Genomic DNA, 18,855 nt, shown 5'->3' on the forward strand with positions numbered 1-18,855 from the left:
AGAAAAAATGTGTTCAATCTTTTTGAAAACTTTAAAAAGTTTTCAGAACTTTTCAGAAACTTAGTAGAAAGTTTTAGAGCAGAACCGTAAACTGTTTTGGTTCAATGTACATATATTGAAATATTTGGTATATGTTTTTCTTATGCAAAGCACCAAATGACAAAGTGGTGAAGCAGTTACAAGTACTTATCCCACCGCTGCACCACCAATGTAGGAGGCTGGCCTGGCTTATAGTGGGTACCTTTTGGTACTTACACCTTGTGCCAGGTCCAGTTATCCCTTATTAGTAGAATAGAGGTGTCCCAGCAGCTTAGGCTGATAGAGGTAGCTAGAGCAGAGCAGCTTAGGCTGAACTAGGAGACATGCAAAGCTCCTACTATACCACTTATATCATATAGCACTAGGGGCCAGATGTAGCAAAGTTTTGCGTGTCGCAAATGGCCCGATTCGCTGTTTGCGACCTCCCAAAATCTGAAATGGGATGCAAAAATCCCATTTCCGAAATGCAATAAGCGATGTGACACAGCACCGACTTGCAAAAATTGCGACCCGCAAATAGGAAGTTGCAAATTGCGAGTCACAAACCATATGCAAAAGCCAGTCGCAAATTGAGACTAGTCGCAAAAAGCCCATTTTGCACATCCAGATTACCACTGATTTAGAGCAGGTGGTAACCAGAACCAAAGTATAAAAGGAGACCCAGAAGGCATCTGGGTGACTCAAAATGGCTGAACTGTACGTGATAGCATGGAGGATGAGAGTCCAAACCGCCCAGCAGAGGAGGAGGTGGCAGAGACAGGAGAGGATATACCGAGCCAGGCAGTCACTATTTCAACAAACTGAGGAGGAGATATATGACAAAGATAGACTGAGCAGTGCTGCAATCTTAGAATTAATTGAAATACTGAATCCTCACCTTGAACGACAGACAATGCGTGGCAGTGCCATCCCTACACATGTGCAAGTGCTATGCTCACTGCACCTCGGATAGCTATCAGGGGGTGATTGCTGTGGCAGGTGGGGTATCCCAAAGTGCACTCTCACGATTCTTCAGATGTTTCCTAGACGCCATACTCACACACATGTCCAGATATATATACCTACCCAGGAATGAGGCAGAAATTAACAGCACCAAGTTGGACTTCCACAGAATTGCCAACTTCCCCCATGTAATAGGGTGTGTGGACGGGACACATATACAAATGTACCCTCCTGCAAATCTGGAATATGTGTTCCTGCAACAGGAAATGTACCCACTCACTAAACATCCAGGTAGTATGTGATGCCCATAATGTCATTACTGACATTGTAGCTAACTATCCAGGGAGTCCATATGACTCATACATATTCAGGCACAGTGGGATACACCAACGCCTAGGACGTGGGGAGTTTGGAGAGGGATACCTATTAGGTATTGCTGACTACACCCTGAAGCCATCCATACAGGTCACTGTGTAAACCATTCATGCCCTGATTAATTTGCCTTTTTTGTCAAACAGGTGACAGTGCCTATGCCCTGAGACCATGGATACTCACCCCGTACCTAACACTTGGCAATCAGAATGAGAGGCAATATATCAGTGCACATCGGCGGACCAGAACTGTTGTGGAGAGGACCTTTGGCTTGTTAAAGGCAAGATTCAGATGCCTCCACAAAAGTGGAGGTGCACTCCAGTATGCCCCAGAAACAGCATGCAAGATAGTTGCCGCCTGTGCCATCCTACACAACATTGCCACCAGATGTGGGCTACATCTCACCCCTGAAGACACAGACACGGAGGATGAGGAGCAAGAGCTACCGCACCGACAGCCTGGGGATAGAAGCACCACAAAAGAGGGCAGACAGAGACGGAATCACATTACAATCCAATACTTTGGCAGGTACATGGCGACCGTGACCACTCTCACTAATGTCAGACACACATAGCCCAGTTATGCAGTGAAACAAACAAAACCTTTTTATTTCTAAACTGTGAAAAATATAGAATAGTGCTGTATGCCACAGTCTTGAATTGTCAATTGTCATTTAAGACACATTAAATGCATGTGCCTTATTCAGAGTCCAGTTTGGTGGTTCACACCCTCCTCCTACTGTGGCCACCATGGCTCATTCCTGCCTCATTCAGCACACGGGAATCGCTGGCAGACACACTGCTTATGGTGGACCCCTCCTCGCTGTCCTGCTGGGTATCCCCTGTGCCCCTTGCAGCCTGCCTGCTCCCTATTATGTTTACCGCATGGCTGATGCGGCCAAGACCCCATGCCACATTCCCTGCGAAATGCTCAAGTTCAACCCAGAGGCTGACTGCACGCCTTGACAGGCATGTGGTATTAGTTGCAAGGCGCCCAATGGATGCTGCCAGTCAGTCAAAGCGGGCGGCAGTGTTGCGCTCCCTGAGCCTTGCCTGTGCCATGTTGGTTCATGTGTAGGAACTGACTGTCCACATTTGCCATCCCATGGGTCATCGTGGTCTGCAGTCTATTCAGCTTTCTGTTTATTGCCCTTAATTGTCTGTTTTGCAGGGGCTGACCCTGAATCAGTGATGCCTCCAGTCCTGCAAACTCTACTTCTGCTAATTCATCCTGGGGCACAGACTGCACTCTGTGCCGCGTCTGTGCACTGCTCCAGCTGCTGGCTCTGTGCGCATCTCTGTGGGGCTGGGCCCTGGTGCTATTCCTGCTGCCTCCATGCCCTGCGTTGGATCTTCCATGGACCCTGGTGGTGTTCTGCTGGGCCCTGCTGTGTTACTGGCAGGCTCGCGCTGTGGGTCTGGCCCAGGTTCCTCTCCCTGCCTTTGTTCGCTGCTGGGGGTGTCTTGTGAGAGACCTGTGGGAGATAGGGGATACACTGTCAGTCTTGCACATCTGTTTTATGCCTCATAATAAACATTTGCCTATATTTGGACTACTGTACTACATTGCCCATAATGCACTATTCTAGAGGTTGCTACACTGGCATGGAGCTAGTCTGGTGGTGCCTGCTGCTGTGTACTGGGATAGTGTGTATACTGCATTTGTGGGTGTCAAAGCATATCTCATGATACTCACTTTTTGATGTCCCAGGCGCTGAACTGTCCAATTCTCCCATGCCCAGTACGGCCTCTGGCTCCAGTGTCTGCTCCACCATGCTTTCCAGGGCTGTAGGTGGTGGTACGGTGGATGGGCCTCCTCCAGTGCCCCTTATCTCCCTCATACGCTCCGCTACCCTCTCCTTGGACCTGGAGCGCAGGTCATACAACCTTTTGCGGATTTCCTCTAGTGTGCGGTGGCTCACCCCAATGACATTCATTTTGTCTTGAATTTGTTGCCATAATCTCTTCTTCTGAGTGTCTGGGACACTCATTGCTACCTTTCCGAAGAGTTCATCATGGTGCAGGCAGCACTCTTCTGTAAGGACCTCCAACCCCTTGTCTGAAAATTAAATTTTTCTCCTTCTGCCAGCACTGCCTGTCTCCTCCATGATTGCTGCAGCTCCTCTCTGCTGGGTGTGGCTCAGCAGTTTGGGATGGGTGTGGTCCTCCCTCCTCCCAGTTCTATTTGGTGACTTCCTGGTTGTGATGTCATCACCAAGAGCCAGGAAGTGGGTTTCCCAATTGTTGTGGTGCACCTGCAGGCAATTTCCGAGTCAGTCGCAATTTGCAACACCCTTCTCGCAAATTGCGACCTCGCTAAAAGCGGAGGTCGCAAAATGCAGTGCAACACCTCTGCGACTCGCAATTTGGTATTGCGAGTCTTTCTTGCACTTGGTTTTGCGAGTTGGAAATAGCGATTTGCATAGAGTCGCTATTTCCGATTCGCAAAATGTTACCTACCTACATCTGGCCCCTCATCACAAGAAAACACAATACTCAGAGGTACTAAAAATAAAGGTACTTTGTTTTAGTGACAATATGCCAAAAGTATCTCAGAGAATACCCTTCCTTAGGAGGTAAGTAATATACACAAATTATATGCACACAAACCAAAAATCAGGTAAGTAACATTAAGAAAAGTAGTGCAAACAATGTAGAATGACAATAGAATGCAATAGGTAGGAATAGGCCTAGGGGCAACACAAACCATATACTCCAAAAGTGGAATGCGATCCACGAATGGACCCCAGGCCTAGTGTAGGTTGTAGAGGGTCGCTGGGACTGTTAGAAAACACTAAGGGTGTCCATGATACCCAACCCCAAGACCCGAAAAGTAGGAGTAAAGTTACCCTACTACCCCAGAAAGACAGTGAAGTCGAGATAGGGGATGTTGCAAGGACAACAACTGTCAGTAAAACACTGAAGACGGATTCCTGGACCTGAGGACCTGTAAAGGAAGGGGACCAAGTCCAAAAGTCATGCAAGTGTCCAGGTGGGGCAGGAGCCCACTAAACCCCGGATAAAGGTGCAAAAGGGCTGCCTCTGGGTGGAAGAAGCCAAAGATTCTGCAACAACGGAAGGTGCCAGGAACTTCTCCTTAGGTCAGAAAATGTCCTGCGGCGTGCTGGAGGATGCAGAGTTGTTTCACTGAAGAAAGACTGAAAACAAGCCTTGCTAGCTGCAAGAGTCATGGTTGAGGATTTTGGTTGCTGCTGGGGCCCAGGAAGGATCTGGAGGTTGCCCCTTGGAGGAGGAGACAGAAGGGGCACTCAGCAACTCAGAGAGCCCCTGCAGAAGCAGGCAGCACCCACAGAAGTACAGGAACAGGCACTTAGAAGATCTGAGGACAGCAGTCAACTCAGACTCACAAAGGAGGGTCCCACAACGTTGGAGTCCAACTCAGTGAGTTGGGCAATGCAGGACAGAGTGCTCGGGACCTGGGCTAGGCTGTGCATGAAGGAAGTCTTGCAAAAGTGCACAGAAGCCCGAGCATCTGCAGTTCACACAGTATACAGGATTACTGTCTGGCGTGGGAAGGCAAGGACTTACCTCCACCATATTTGGACAGAAGGGCCACTGGACTGTGGGAGACACTTGTACCCAGCTCCTGTGTTCCAGGGACCATGCTCGTCAGGATGAGAGGGGACCCAGAGGACCGGTGATGCAGAAGTTTGGTGCCTGCGTTAGCAGGGGGAAGATTTTGTCGACCCACGGGAGATTTCTTCTTGGCTTCCAGTGCAGGGTGAAGGCAGACAGCCCTCAGAGCATGCACCACCAGGAACCAGTCGAGAAAGCCGGCAGGATGAGGCGCTACAATGTTGCTGATAGTCTTCTTGCTACTTTGTTGTGGTTTTGCAGGCGTACTGGAGCAGTCAGCAGTCGATCCTTGGCAGAAGTCGAAGAGGGAAGTGCAAAGGAACTCTGGTGAGGTCTTGCATTCATTATCTGAGGAGTAGCCCACAGGAGAGACCCTAAATAGCCCACAGAGGAGGATTGGCTACTGAAAAAGGTAAGCACCTATCAGGAGGGGTCTCTGACGTCACCTGCTGGAACTGGCCACTCAGAGCTGTCCATTGTGCCCTCACACCTCTGTATCCAAGATGGTAGAGGTCTGGGACACACTGGAGGAGCTCTGGGCACCTCCCCTGGGAGTTGCTGATCAGGGGAGTGGTGACTCCCCTTTCCTTTGTCCAGTTTCACGCCAGAGCAGGGCTCGGGGATCCCTGAACCGGTGTAGACTGGCTTATGCAGAGAGGGCACCATCTGTGCCCATCAAAGCATTTCCAGAGGCTGGGGGAGGCTAATCCTCCCCAGCCCTTCACACCTATTTCTAAAGGGCGAGGGTGTAACGCCGTCTCTCAGAGGAAATTCTTTGTTCTGCCTTCCTGGGACCAGGCTGCCCAGGCCCCAGGGGGGCAGAAACCTGTCTGAGGGGTTGGCAGCAGCATAGCTGCAGTTGAGACCCCGGGAGTTAGTTTGGCAGTACCCGGGTTCTGTGCTTGAGACCTGGGGATGCATGGAATTGTCCCCCCAATACCAGAATGGTATTGTGGTGACAAGTCCATGATCCTAGACATGTTACATGGCCATGTTTGTAGTTACCATGGTGACGCTACATATAGGTATTGACCTATATGTAGTGCACGCGTGTAATGGTGTCCCTGCACTCACAAAGTCCAGGGAATTTGCCCTGAACAATGTAGGGGCACCTTGGCTAGTGCCAGGGTGCCCACACACTAAGTTACTTTGCACTTAACCTTCACCAAGTGAGGGTTAGACATATAGGTGACTTATAAGTTACTTATGTGCAGTGAAAAATGGCTGTGAAATAACGTGGATGTTATTTCACTCAGGCTGCAGTGGCAGTCCTGTGTAAGTATTGTCTGAGCTCCCTATGGGTGGCAAAAGAAATGCTGCAGCCCATAGGGATCTCCTGGAACCCCAATACCCTGAGTACCTAGGTACCATATACAAAATAATTATAAGGGTGTTCCAGTGTGCAAATGAGAATTGGTAAAATTAGTCACTAGCCTGCAGTGACAATTTCAAAATCAGAGAGAGCATAAACACTGAGGTTCTGGTTAGCAGAGCCTCAGTGATACAGTTAGGCACTACACAGGGAACACATACAGGGCATACTTTATGAGCACTGGAGTCCTGGCTAGCAGGATCCCAGTGACACATAGGCAAAAACAAACATACATACAGTAAAAATGGGGGTAACATGCCAGGCAAGATGGTACTTTCCTACGATACCTGTTTTGAAATCAAATACACACAAAAATGGCTTTTCATAAGTGGCAGTCCCTTCTCACAATGAACAATGTTAATAACTAGCATCTTAACCTCTGGGAGCCTATATACCACAAACTACACAGTTGTTAATAGCTACTATGGAGTTATTGTTAAAATAGACTTTTAATTGAAAAAGCTTTTCATCCTTCACCTATAACTAGGCTTTCCTGTTTTCATTTTCTTTTTTGTTTTGAAATGTGGTAGTTTTTGTAGTATTTTTCCATGTTTTCAAAACTGTAAAAACAGTGGATATCAGTGCTGGAGCTTTTTTCCTGTGTTTATAAAGATATGTGCATTTATTTTCTTTCTTTGCTCACTGCTTTTGTCAATTATTCCTCCCTGTCTTTCTGATCCTAGCTTCATTTTTGAACCATTTTTTTGAATTTGCTCTTTCAAGTAACTTCTAATTTTTTAACTACCTTTCTAATTATCCAGTACTTAAAACCATCTTCCAAAAACGTATTCCCGCCCAATGACAAAGATGTGCATGGAGGGATCTATGTTTGCACCTGAATAAGATTTGAGTGTAGCCGATTGAAGGTTAATGGTGAAAATCTATCTGTGCATAGAGGGATCTATGTTTGCATCTGAATAAGATGTGGGTGTAGCAGATTGAAGGTTAATGGTGAAAACCTTTCATGTTAGCGAACTGTGGTATTGCATTAACAAGTAGCAGAGACAGTAAAGAAACATCTTGAGCAGTTCACACTAAGAAGGATATTTATTTTACAATGTTGGGCTGTATCAATGGGATTTAGGGCCATATCAATGAGCCCCTACCGCCACTGGAGAGGCACTGCGCCGTATTTACAAGGTGGCGTTAAGTCACTTTTTGTGCATTAACGCCACTTTCTAAATATGGCCGCTTCAACTGCATCCCTTTGCATGGAAGGGGTGTGCAATGGGTGTTGCTGCGGGCGTGCCACAGCAACACCGATTGCACTTTGACGCTGCCTCAAATTTAAGAGTTTTCATAAACCTGAGGCAGCATCAAAATCTAACGCCACCCCAGGGGTGGCTTTAGCAAGGCGCAACAAGGAGGAAAACTTTTAGTCCTCCTCGTTTTTTGCTTTTTCTATGTGTGCTGCATTCTGCACGCATAGAAAGAGCGAAATGCCAGACATGATTGATTATGTGCGAGAAGGTGTCCCTTCCTTCATACAAACAATCATTTCCAAATGGCGTTTTGGCAGTTCTTTGTGTGCTGCATTCATTCATTAGTCATTGTTTACATGTAGGAAGGTACACCTTCCTACACATAAACAGTGTCCCACACATAAACAACCAAACCCCTCAATGCAGACACCCTTACAAAATGGTGCAAGGATGCCTGCGATGGCGCCTGGCAGCTCAATTTAGCGCCAGCGCAAGGGACAACACAGGGGTGCACTGTATTCAATTAAATATGGCACATCCCTGCATTGTGAAAATGACGGAGCACAGCACTGCCAGTTTTGGTACAGCATCACGCTCCATCATTTTCATTTAAATATGGGCCTTAGTGTTTATTTGAAAGTCAGCACAAAGACCTTGGCATTGATTTTAACCATGTATGTGGATGGCCCTTTGTTTGAGAGCAGTGGAGGCACAGTCTTACCATGTGAAAGGTGTGACAGTGCTCTGTGGAGTGTGCACTGCTCAAATGCATTTTCCATCTTGGGATAAAAAATTAATAAAATTCATTAGGTTTCTAATAACTGTGGTCTCAGTGGTTTATACAGGTTAGGTTGCCAAGTGTCAAGCCTTTGTGACACAGCATGCTCCAAGCATCATTTCTAACACGTAGGCAATAGGAATGAATGATAAACATGGTGGTCCTGGGCCTATCTCATGAATAAAACCTAATTCAGTAGGCAGGCTCAGAAAGGATCTAATTACCTGGGCTTGCTGAAATTGCACTGTCTGCAGCACATACTACTAATCAAGGAGAAGTGGTTGCCTATTTACGTTTCTGAGCAGCAGATGTTCTGAGTTAATGTATGTGTTAAAAAAAGTGCAGGCTCACCACAACCTATTGAGCCTGACCATGGGTACCAAAAACATTCATGATATGGATTCTGGTATTTTAGTACTAGAGGTGCAGCTTCTATAAGGTAGGATTTTTAGAAAATCACCATGTAACCTAATCATACCAGACAGTATTTAATTAGAAGGCATTTATTCTGGACGCATCTGTATGTACAGCAATATTTGTTGCTCCAATCCAAATATATATGCTTTTAAAAAACAAATCTCGTTCCCATTCTCAGGGAATGAAGAAGACATCAGACAGTGAACTTTGCAAGGGTGCTGGGCAGGAGGACGCTTGCACTGCCTGTGCCAAGTGCACAAGCCCCCATGTGGCCCCCTGCCCCTGTTCTCTCCCAGCCTTTTCGTGTCGGTAAAAGTGCCATGAAAAGGCTGGCGGAGAACCAGGTTGTAATCAGCAGGGCAGTGATGCATGCATCACTACCTGGCTGATTCCGACATCCGCCACCATCAGCCTGTGGGGAGCACTGATCCCGGTGGAGACGGCGGTACCCTGCGGTCAAGGTCTTAATGTGGCAGTCGGACCGCCACAGCAACGGCAGTCCTGATCACAACCGCAAGGTAATGAGGGCCTTAGTGTTGATAATACAAAAATGGCAGACCCTTTAAAAACCAGGTGCTCTCGGGGGAAGCAAATTAATAGATAAACACACGAGTGTCATGTAATCTTCAAATAATCCAGGTGTTTTGAGTAACAATAAACTGCTGTGTCAAGGAATCAGTTCACCACTAGACACCAGGTACATGAAAAAATCAATCAGGACATTTAGGGGGTCATTACAACATTGGCGGTAAAAGCCGCTTACCGCCATGCAGAAGACTGCCAACACACCGCCGCGGAATTCTGCCGCGGTCATTATGACTAAAAGGCCGGAATCCGCACAAGTCCGCCACACCAAAGGTCAGTGATAAACTGGCGAAAACAAAACCAACACCGTCACGCCAACAGAAATACGCCCACACTATCACGACACACGAATCCACGCGGCGGTCTTTCAACCGCGGTATTCCATTGGCGGTACACACCTCAGCGCTCAAAATACACTCTTACAAAACACAGCCACATTGGACAATTCGAAATACACACACCTGATACACATACACACACCACTCCCACACACCCAATACAATATAAAACACACACCCACATCACCCACAAACCCCTACGACCACAATTGATGACCGAAGGCCAGAGAGAGACACCACCATCAACAAACTAGCATCCACGGGCACACAACATCCATCACCCACACAACTTCCACACACCTCACACAACACACCACTACATATCACCACACTTATCACCACACACACCACCCCACACGTCAACTACACCAGCCCATGGCACGGCAAAGACAGACCAGGTTCTCGGAGGAGGAGCTCAGGGTCATGGTGGAGGAAATCGTCCGGGTAGAGCCACAGCTATTTGGATCCCAGGTGCAGCACACCTCCATTGCAAGGAAGATGGAGCTATGGCGAAGAATAGTCGACAGGGTCAATGCAGTGGGACAACACCCAAGAAATCGGGAGGACATCAGGAAAAGGTGGAACGACCTACGGAGAAAGTGCGTTCGTTGGTCTCAAGACACCACCAGGCGGTTCAGCGGACTGGCGGCGGACCCCCACCTCCTCACCCACAACTAACAACATGGGAGGAGCAGGTCTTGGCGATTCTGCATCCTGAGGGCCTCGCAGGAGTCAGTGGAGGAATGGACTCTGGTAAGTCAAATCTTAACTATTACATCCCCCACTCTACCTGCATGCCATCACATACCCCCACCCTCGCCCTCACCCCATCACTCCAACTCCTCACAAATGTTCCAACATCACAAACCACACATCCCAACACCAAGCCCTGCATGCAACACCAAAGCATGGACACCCATCACTGAAGCATGCCCACTGCACATACCCATACACCCCCCCTAAACTATCATCACACAAGCTCACACACAGGAATGCCAGCACTGGGGTACACGCTCACCCACCCATTGCACACCATGCCACACACAGATGCAATAATCATGCCTTTCCACTTCTGCAGGACCACTACCCAACGTCACCAGACAGGAGGGTCCAAACATGTCCACTCCACCCACAGAAGAGGCCCACAGTGATGACAGCACCTCTGTCCAACTGGATCTAGATGACCAGCCCGGCCAATCGTGGGCCTCGGGACAGTCGGTTCCCCTCACACAGGCACAGGCCACCACAGACCTTCCCTCACTCTGGAAACACCAGCACAGCACCCATCCAGCGGGCCCATACCTCCATCCCCAGGACACATCAATCAGCTGTGTGTCCACCACTACAGGGAACCAAGGCTAACCCATCACCCTAACAACAACAGGGACCTGGGGCAGTGGCAGTGGGCACATGGTCCAGGGGACGGAGGCCCAGGAACACAGGGGAACAGGGAGGGCTGCTGTGCGACAGGGGGCGGACAGGCCAAGGGAACCCACTGTCCACAAGGCCCTCTCCTCTATCTTGGGAGCATACCACCACTCCCAGGAGACGATGGCAACGGTACTGGCCCAGTTTCAGGAGACCCAGCACCTGCAGGAGGAACAGTATTTGGGCTTCAGGGAGGAACCCAGAACCATCAGCCCCACCCTGGGCACCATCTTAGGAGTGCTGAACGAAGTACTCAACACCAGGAGGGACACTGTGGCACTACAAGGGGCCCCTGACACTAGCATGGACGATGAACTGCCCACCACCTCCGCCGGTGCTAGTGGACAGGAGGCCCCGCCACAGGGCCACCACACCAGCACCCCACCCCCTGCAGAGGGAGAACCACCTTGCAAACGGTCCCTGAGATCCAAGAACAAGATAGAGAACGATGCCAAGACCCCCGCCAAGAAATGAGACCACCCTGATTGTCATCCCACTGTCCCACTTTGTCACCCTGTCCATATTGAAACTGCCGCAGCTCCAATTCCTATGTCCATATGGGCAATGCACCTGTGAGACTAATAGACTGGACTCTGCCATGGACACTCCTCCGCCATCACCCCTCACCATTTAACTTCCCCCTCCAATAATTTATATTTAAATAAACACACCTAAAGCATCAAAAGATCTGGAGTCTGTCTGTGATTTCAAAATAGTGTATTTGCAACTACAGTGACAAATTGTTCTTTAAATAGTAATGTCAACATATCTATGTCACACAGGTCTAATCCATGAGGAATCTAAGCAGATGAGACACAGTGGGACCCACACCTGTGAAACCGTAAGGGAAAGTGACAACTCAGTGACCATACACTGGGTGAAAACGACAGACAGGATAGAGGTAGAAGTGTAAAAGTACACGTAGTAGGCAGAAATGTATTCTCACCTGTGTTTCACTGGAAATATTGCTGAATAACTGAGTCCCTGTTCTGCATGTCTTCTTCCTCTGCTTCATCCTCATCACTGTCCACAGGCTCCACAGCTGCCACAACACCGCCATCTGGACCATCCTCCCGCAGAAAAGGCACCTGTTGTCGCAAAGCCAAGTTGTGAAGCATACAGCAGGCCACAATGATCTGGCACACCTTCTTTGGTGAGAAGAATAGGGATCCACCTGTCATATGCAGACACCTGAACCTGGCCTTCAGGAGGCCGAAGGTCCGCTCGATCACCCTCCTAGTTCTCCCATGGGCCTCATTGTAGCGTTCCTCTGCCCTTGTCCTGGGATTCCTCACTGGGGTCAGTAGCCATGACAGGTTGGGGTAACCAGAGTCACCTAATAGCCACACACGGTGCCTCTGGAGTTGACCCATCACATAAGGGATGTTGCTATTCCGCAGGATGTAGGCATCATGCACTGAGCCAGGGAACATGGCATTCACATGGGAGATGTACTGGTCGGCCAAACATACCATCTGTACATTCATCGAATGATAACTCTTCCGGTTTCTGTACACCTGTTCACTCCTGTGGGGGGGGGGGCAAAGCCACATCAATGGCACCTGTGATGATGGGGATATGTCCAAGGGCATAGAAATCACCTTTCACTGTTGGCAAATCCTCCACCTGAGGGAAAACGATGTAGCTCCGCATGTGTTTCAGAAGGGAAGACAACACTCTGGACAATACGTTGGAAAACATAGGCTGGGACATCCCTGATGCCATGGCCACAGTTGTTTGAAAAGACCCACTAGCAAGGAAATGGAGCACTGATAGCACCTGCACTTGAGGGGGGATTCCTGTGGGATGGCGGATTGCTGATATCAGGTCTGGCTCCAACTGGGTACACAGTTCCTGGATTGTGGCACGGTCAAACCTGTAGGTGATGATCAAATGTCGCTCTTCCATTGTCGACAGGTCCACCAGCAGTCGGTACACTGGAGGATTCCACCATCTCCTCACATGTCCCAGTGGACGGTGCCTATGAAGGACAACAGCGAGCACAGAGTCAAACAACTCAGAGGTATGTACCCACAGTCTACACAGAACACCAATCATACACAAAATGTGGCCTGTATGTGTGTTGAGACTAGGCCTAGGTTTGTGTGACGCAGTTGGAAATTAGGCATGTGGGCCCCTGAAACGGCGGCTGCCTGACCTCTAAAGTGGGACAATGGGATGTGAGGTAACTGTGCTGGCGTTGTACACCGTTGCGGTAGGCGGTCGAAGACCGCAGCGCAATGCTGCATTGGTTAACATTGGACCCTATGGGTCCCAGGAGCCAATGACGATGTACGCCGGCGGTGATCGTACGCACCGCCGCGGACGTGACCACCGCGGATGTGACCGCCATTTTCTATCTGTATAATCACACGATACCTGATCTTCGACAGGAGAGGACCTACACTGCAAGTGCTGCTGTGACGTCGGTCTGGAAGAGACAATGGAGGAGGAGTTGGAGAAGCTCGTTGATGGGGTCCTCCCCCAGTACACGCTACTCTACGGTCCTCCAGACCAACAGGTAAGTACACAGGGAGCATGTTGTATGGGCTATGCCTGTGTGGAGAGGGCTGGTTGTAAGAAGGAAGGGGGCAGAGTTCTGCGTGCATGAAAGACGGTAGGTGCATGTGACACATGGCAAGGGTAGGGATGGGGGCCACTCACTTTGACGGCGCAGTTGGTAATGACTTCTCTTCTTCCCCTGCACATTTCAAGTAGGTCAGCGCCCACCAGAAGAAGGATATTTGGCGTGCCATCGCCAAGGACGTCCGGACCCTGGGGGTCCACCACAGACAGAGCCCCACTTCAGGAAAAGATGGGAGGACATTCGCCGCTGGAGCAAGAAGATGGCGGAGGCTCAGCTGGGGATGGCCTCCCAACGTGGGAGGGGTGCCCGTCGAACCATGACCCACCTGATGTTCCGGATCCTGGCGGTAGCCTACCCGGAGTTGGATGGGCGCTTGAGGGCATCACAGCAGACACAAGGGGGTGAGTACATTCTCATTCAGCTCGCTTTGCGCGCAGTGGAGGTGTCCGGGTGGGGGAGGAGGTGTAGTGCTTTCCTCTTAGCTAGTTTCTAAGCACTAACATAACACACCAGAAATGCACTTCTGAGTTCAAAGAAGACTTTTATTGTTGTTAATTCTTCCCCAACCACACTTTTTATGAATGACGAATTAGTAGCTTTCAAGCCCGCGTTAATCAAACAAAATATATCAGTTTGCAATATACACAGCAGGTTATATTTATAAGATATTGAATGCAAAGCAAAACAAATACTTCAACGTGTGGGAAACTATTTACAGCTTCATCTTTCTAAGGTCTGCAAGCTGATGACCCCCTGTCAGCCGCGAGAAAGAGATTCATCTACCCACACGGGATTGCTGGCAGCTGGCGGCAAGCTCCAGCACGAGGTCCGGCAGATTCGAATCTGAATCTCTGCAGCCTGTGTCATTCGTTACAAAGGTGTGCCCCCTCCTATCAGACCTGGGAAACTGAGCAAGCCTTTTGGAGACTGGCCAGGTCTCCAAGACTACTCCTGTTCCCAAGCTCAAGCGAAGAAAAACAACACCCATGTACTCTCTCTTATCATGTCTAGTCTACTGTGAGAAAAACATCTTGTGCAAAAACACAGCTTGGAAAAATACAGCTTGGATTCTCAACTGCAATGTCTAACTCCACGTTAAAGGCAATGGGCAGCTAACCTAAATATCAAATGCAATGTCTAGTGTCATGTCAAAGCCAATAAGCATCTAAGCTGAATACAAAATGCAATGTCTTATATCATGTCAAAGCCCATAGGCAGCTGAGCTGAATACAAAATGCAATGTATAATATCATGTCAAAGCCAATAGGCAGCTGAGCTGAATATAAAATGCAATGTATAATATCATGTCAAAGCCAATAGGCAGAATATCTAATAGCATGTCAAAGTCAATAGGCAGCTAAACTGAATACATCATGTCAAAGCCAATAGGAATGCAATGTCAAAGCCAATAGGCGGCTAGACTGGATACAGCATGTCAAAGCCAATAGGCAGAATACAGAAGGTAATGACTAATGCAATGTCAAAGCCCATAGGCGGCCAAACTGAATACAGAAAGTAATGGCTAATGCCATGTCAAAGCCAATAGGTGGCTAAACTGAACAAAACATACAATGTGCTACTGGTGAACATTGAGCAACTAATATGCGCAATGGTGAAACACAAAGTCATTGGTCAAAACAAACTTTATCAAATGATAGTACATTCCGCCCTTTGACCAATGAATTTTTGTTTCACATATCTCTTGTTTCAAACAAAAACAAAAAACAAAAAACATCAGCACAAAAAAAAAAAACATTACCAGCAAGTCAGATTTGAATGATCAAAGCAATCCCTGTAAAGCAATAGAAGTGGATTAACACATTGATTTCATAACCTTTCACATCAGATACATCTATACAGAAAAGACTGAGCAATTTGTACTCTGAATGAGTCCCTAATTCAACAATGTTAGCAATTTGATGTGGCATGAGTTCTACTCATGTAAAGGTGCACGGTCCACCTGAAAGGTTTGCTGGAAGGTAAGCAAAAGTCAGAGTTCCATATGAGAAGGGAAAAAAAAAAAAAAACACAGCTTAGTTCCAGTGGAAGAATGCAATCAAACAAGTTGAACTTGAACTGAAGGCGCAGTTTGCGCAAAATGGATCCATGGTGCTGGCACTTTACTCAGCCAGGTTCAGGTTGGGGATTCGGTCCCTTCCCCGACCCCACACGCACACACCGGAAGGGGGACCACACAGCACACTCAGGGACAGTGGCGAAACGTGGTAGGATCTGCAAAAGAAACAAGTATGACTTTTCTTGCAAATAACATTTTTCATTTAAACTGCACCCTTCCTCTTTCTTTCCCTGTTTTATAATCAGCAGGACGTTTTTGAGGCCCTTTGTTATATTTTCTGCAAGGTTCTGGAGGATCACTTGGGGCTTCAGCCCACACATCAGCACTGAGGTTTTTATCTGCTGCGCCACAGCTTCCCTTTTCTTGCACTGTCAGAAGGGCTGGGGCAGACTCCTTCTTTAACAAACCTCCATTCACTGCACTTTTGCCAATTTGGGCCATTCTGTCTCCAATTTGTTTGAATGAATCAGATTCTTTTCTAGGTATCAGCATAATTTCGATTTTTCCTTGGTAATTTGCAGCAATCACTCTCCCTAAAACCTGATCAATTTGCCATTTCTGTCCTGGTAACTTTCCTCTCCCCAACTGCTCTGTGACTGCTTGCATGACAGATTGCTTTTGTGCGTGCTGCACAGTTTTTATCAAATCTAGGGGAATGTGCATCTCTCTCATCTCTGCCCACCTGTAAGTGGCTTTTTCTCTCAGCTGTTCACATTTCTGGGGCACCCACTTAGCCATCCCCACTAAGGCAGAATTCTGGGTGTACACTTCTCTCTCTGAATTTTTCTCATTAACATCTGCAAGGTAATTGAGCCAGTTAGGTGCTAAAACATTAGCAATGAACCAAAAATCAGCATAAAAATGACACATCTCACGTAGCTCTTGCTTTAAAATCTGACACACATTATACAACTCTGTTCCTTCTACTGTGCCAGAAAACAACATTTCAGTCAATGAATCATTAGTAAAACAAACATGCTTTTTATCTTCAGTGGACACGAATTCAAATGGTGCACTCAACTTCATTGGTAACTCTTTTATCTGTGGTACTCTAGCCCTGTCTTGCAAGTACCAGATCCATTGGATGATTCTAGCTAGGGGCACTATTTTCTTCCCTTGTTCTTGAATTAAATGTACATAAGTATTTCCTTCTTGCACTGCGGAGAAACCTGAAGTCTGCATTATTTAATTTGCCAAATCACAAGCGCGCAACTGCATATAATTTTTCACAGTGACCTTATACAAAAGTGTTAGGATTTCTCTCAAATGAGGGCTATTCTTTTTCCAAAAATCAAACAAGCTAATGAAAGTCGGCTCTTTCTCTAAAATCTTTGGTTTTACTTGTGCATTTTGCAACGGTAACTCGTAAATCACATTCTGGTCTCTCTCGTCCATCTTATCAGTTAAGGAATGCGCTTTCACTGCCAAAAACCCTGGCTCACACGAAAACTCAGTGCAGCTCGGAGCTGTCTTAACCCCCTCATTACTGGAATGGGACAAGAAAGATTCTTCTAAAACAGCCTTTTTATAACTTTCAGTCTGGCTAATTTGCTCACGTAAATTCCTATTTTCATGTTCCAACTTCCTACATTTCTCCTGCATTTCTCTGTAAGCAGATAAAGGTATCCAGACCTTTCTGTCATCATTACTGCCAAAAGACACTTTTTCTACATATGTACAACAGAAATTATTTCTCAAAGCAATATCAGGCATTTTAGCTACACATGCATTTTCAAACATGGTCTTCTCAGACATGGTCTGCTGTGCTTCTGTGATTCTCCAAACAGAAAACAACTCACAGTTTTTCTTAGCACCATCGGGCAGTTTAACAACACATGCATTCCCAGACATGGTCTGCCGTGCTACTGTGATTCTCCAAACAAAAAAAACAATTTCTATAATTCTCCAAACAACAAAAACAATTACACTTTTAAAGTGTGCACTTAGAAATCTACCAACTCGTCAACACCCTCTTAATCACCTCTTAATGACCGACCCCACTCCTGGTACCAATTGTAGTGCTTTCCTCTTAGCTAGTTTCTAAACACTAACATAACACACCAGAAATGCACTTCTGAGTTCAAAGAAGACTTTTATTGTTGTTAATTCTTCCCCAACCACACTTTTTATGAATGACGAATTAGTAGCTTTCAAGCCCGCGTTAATCAAACAAAATATATCAGTTTGCAATATACTGTACACAGCAGGTTATATTTATAAGATATTGAATGCAAAGCAAAACAAATACTTCACCGTGTGGGAAACTATTTACAGCTTCATCTTTCTAAGGTCTGCAAGCTGATGACCCCCTGTCAGCCGCGAGAAAGAGATTCATCTACCCACACAGGATTGCTGGCAGCTGGCGCCAAGCTCCAGCACGAGGTCCGGCAGATTCGAATCTGAATCTCTGCAGCCTGTGTCATTCGTTACAAAGGTGTGCCCCCTCCTCTCAGACCTGGGAAACTGAGCAAGCCTTTTGGAGACTGGCCAGGTCTCCAAGACTACTCCTGTTCCCAAGCTCAAGCGAAGAAAAACAACACCCATGTACTCTCTCTTATCATGTCTAGTCTACTGTGAGAAAAACATCTTGTGCAAAAACACAGCTTGGAAAAATACAGCTTGGATTCTCAACTGGAATGTCTAACTCCACGTTAAAGGCAATGGGCAGCTAACCTAAATATCAAATGCAATGTCTAGTGTCATGTCAAAGCCAATAAGCATCTAAGCTGAATACAAAATGCAATGTCTTATATCATGTCAAAGCCCATAGGCAGCTGAGCTGAATACAAAATGCAATGTATAATATCATGTCAAAGCCAATAGGCAGCTGAGCTGAATATAAAATGCAATGTATAATATCATGTCAAAGCCAATAGGCAGAATATCTAATAGCATGTCAAAGTCAATAGGCAGCTAAACTGAATACATCATGTCAAAGCCAATAGGAATGCAATGTCAAAGCCAATAGGCGGCTAGACTGGATACAGCATGTCAAAGCCAATAGGCAGAATACAGAAGGTAATGACTAATGCAATGTCAAAGCCCATAGGCGGCTAAACTGAATACAGAAAGTAATGGCTAATGCCATGTCAAAGCCAATAGGTGGCTAAACTGAACAAAAC

The sequence above is a fragment of the Pleurodeles waltl genome, chromosome 5 (genome assembly GCF_031143425.1).
Source record: "Pleurodeles waltl isolate 20211129_DDA chromosome 5, aPleWal1.hap1.20221129, whole genome shotgun sequence".
In the NCBI taxonomy this organism is placed as follows: domain Eukaryota; kingdom Metazoa; phylum Chordata; class Amphibia; order Caudata; family Salamandridae; genus Pleurodeles; species Pleurodeles waltl.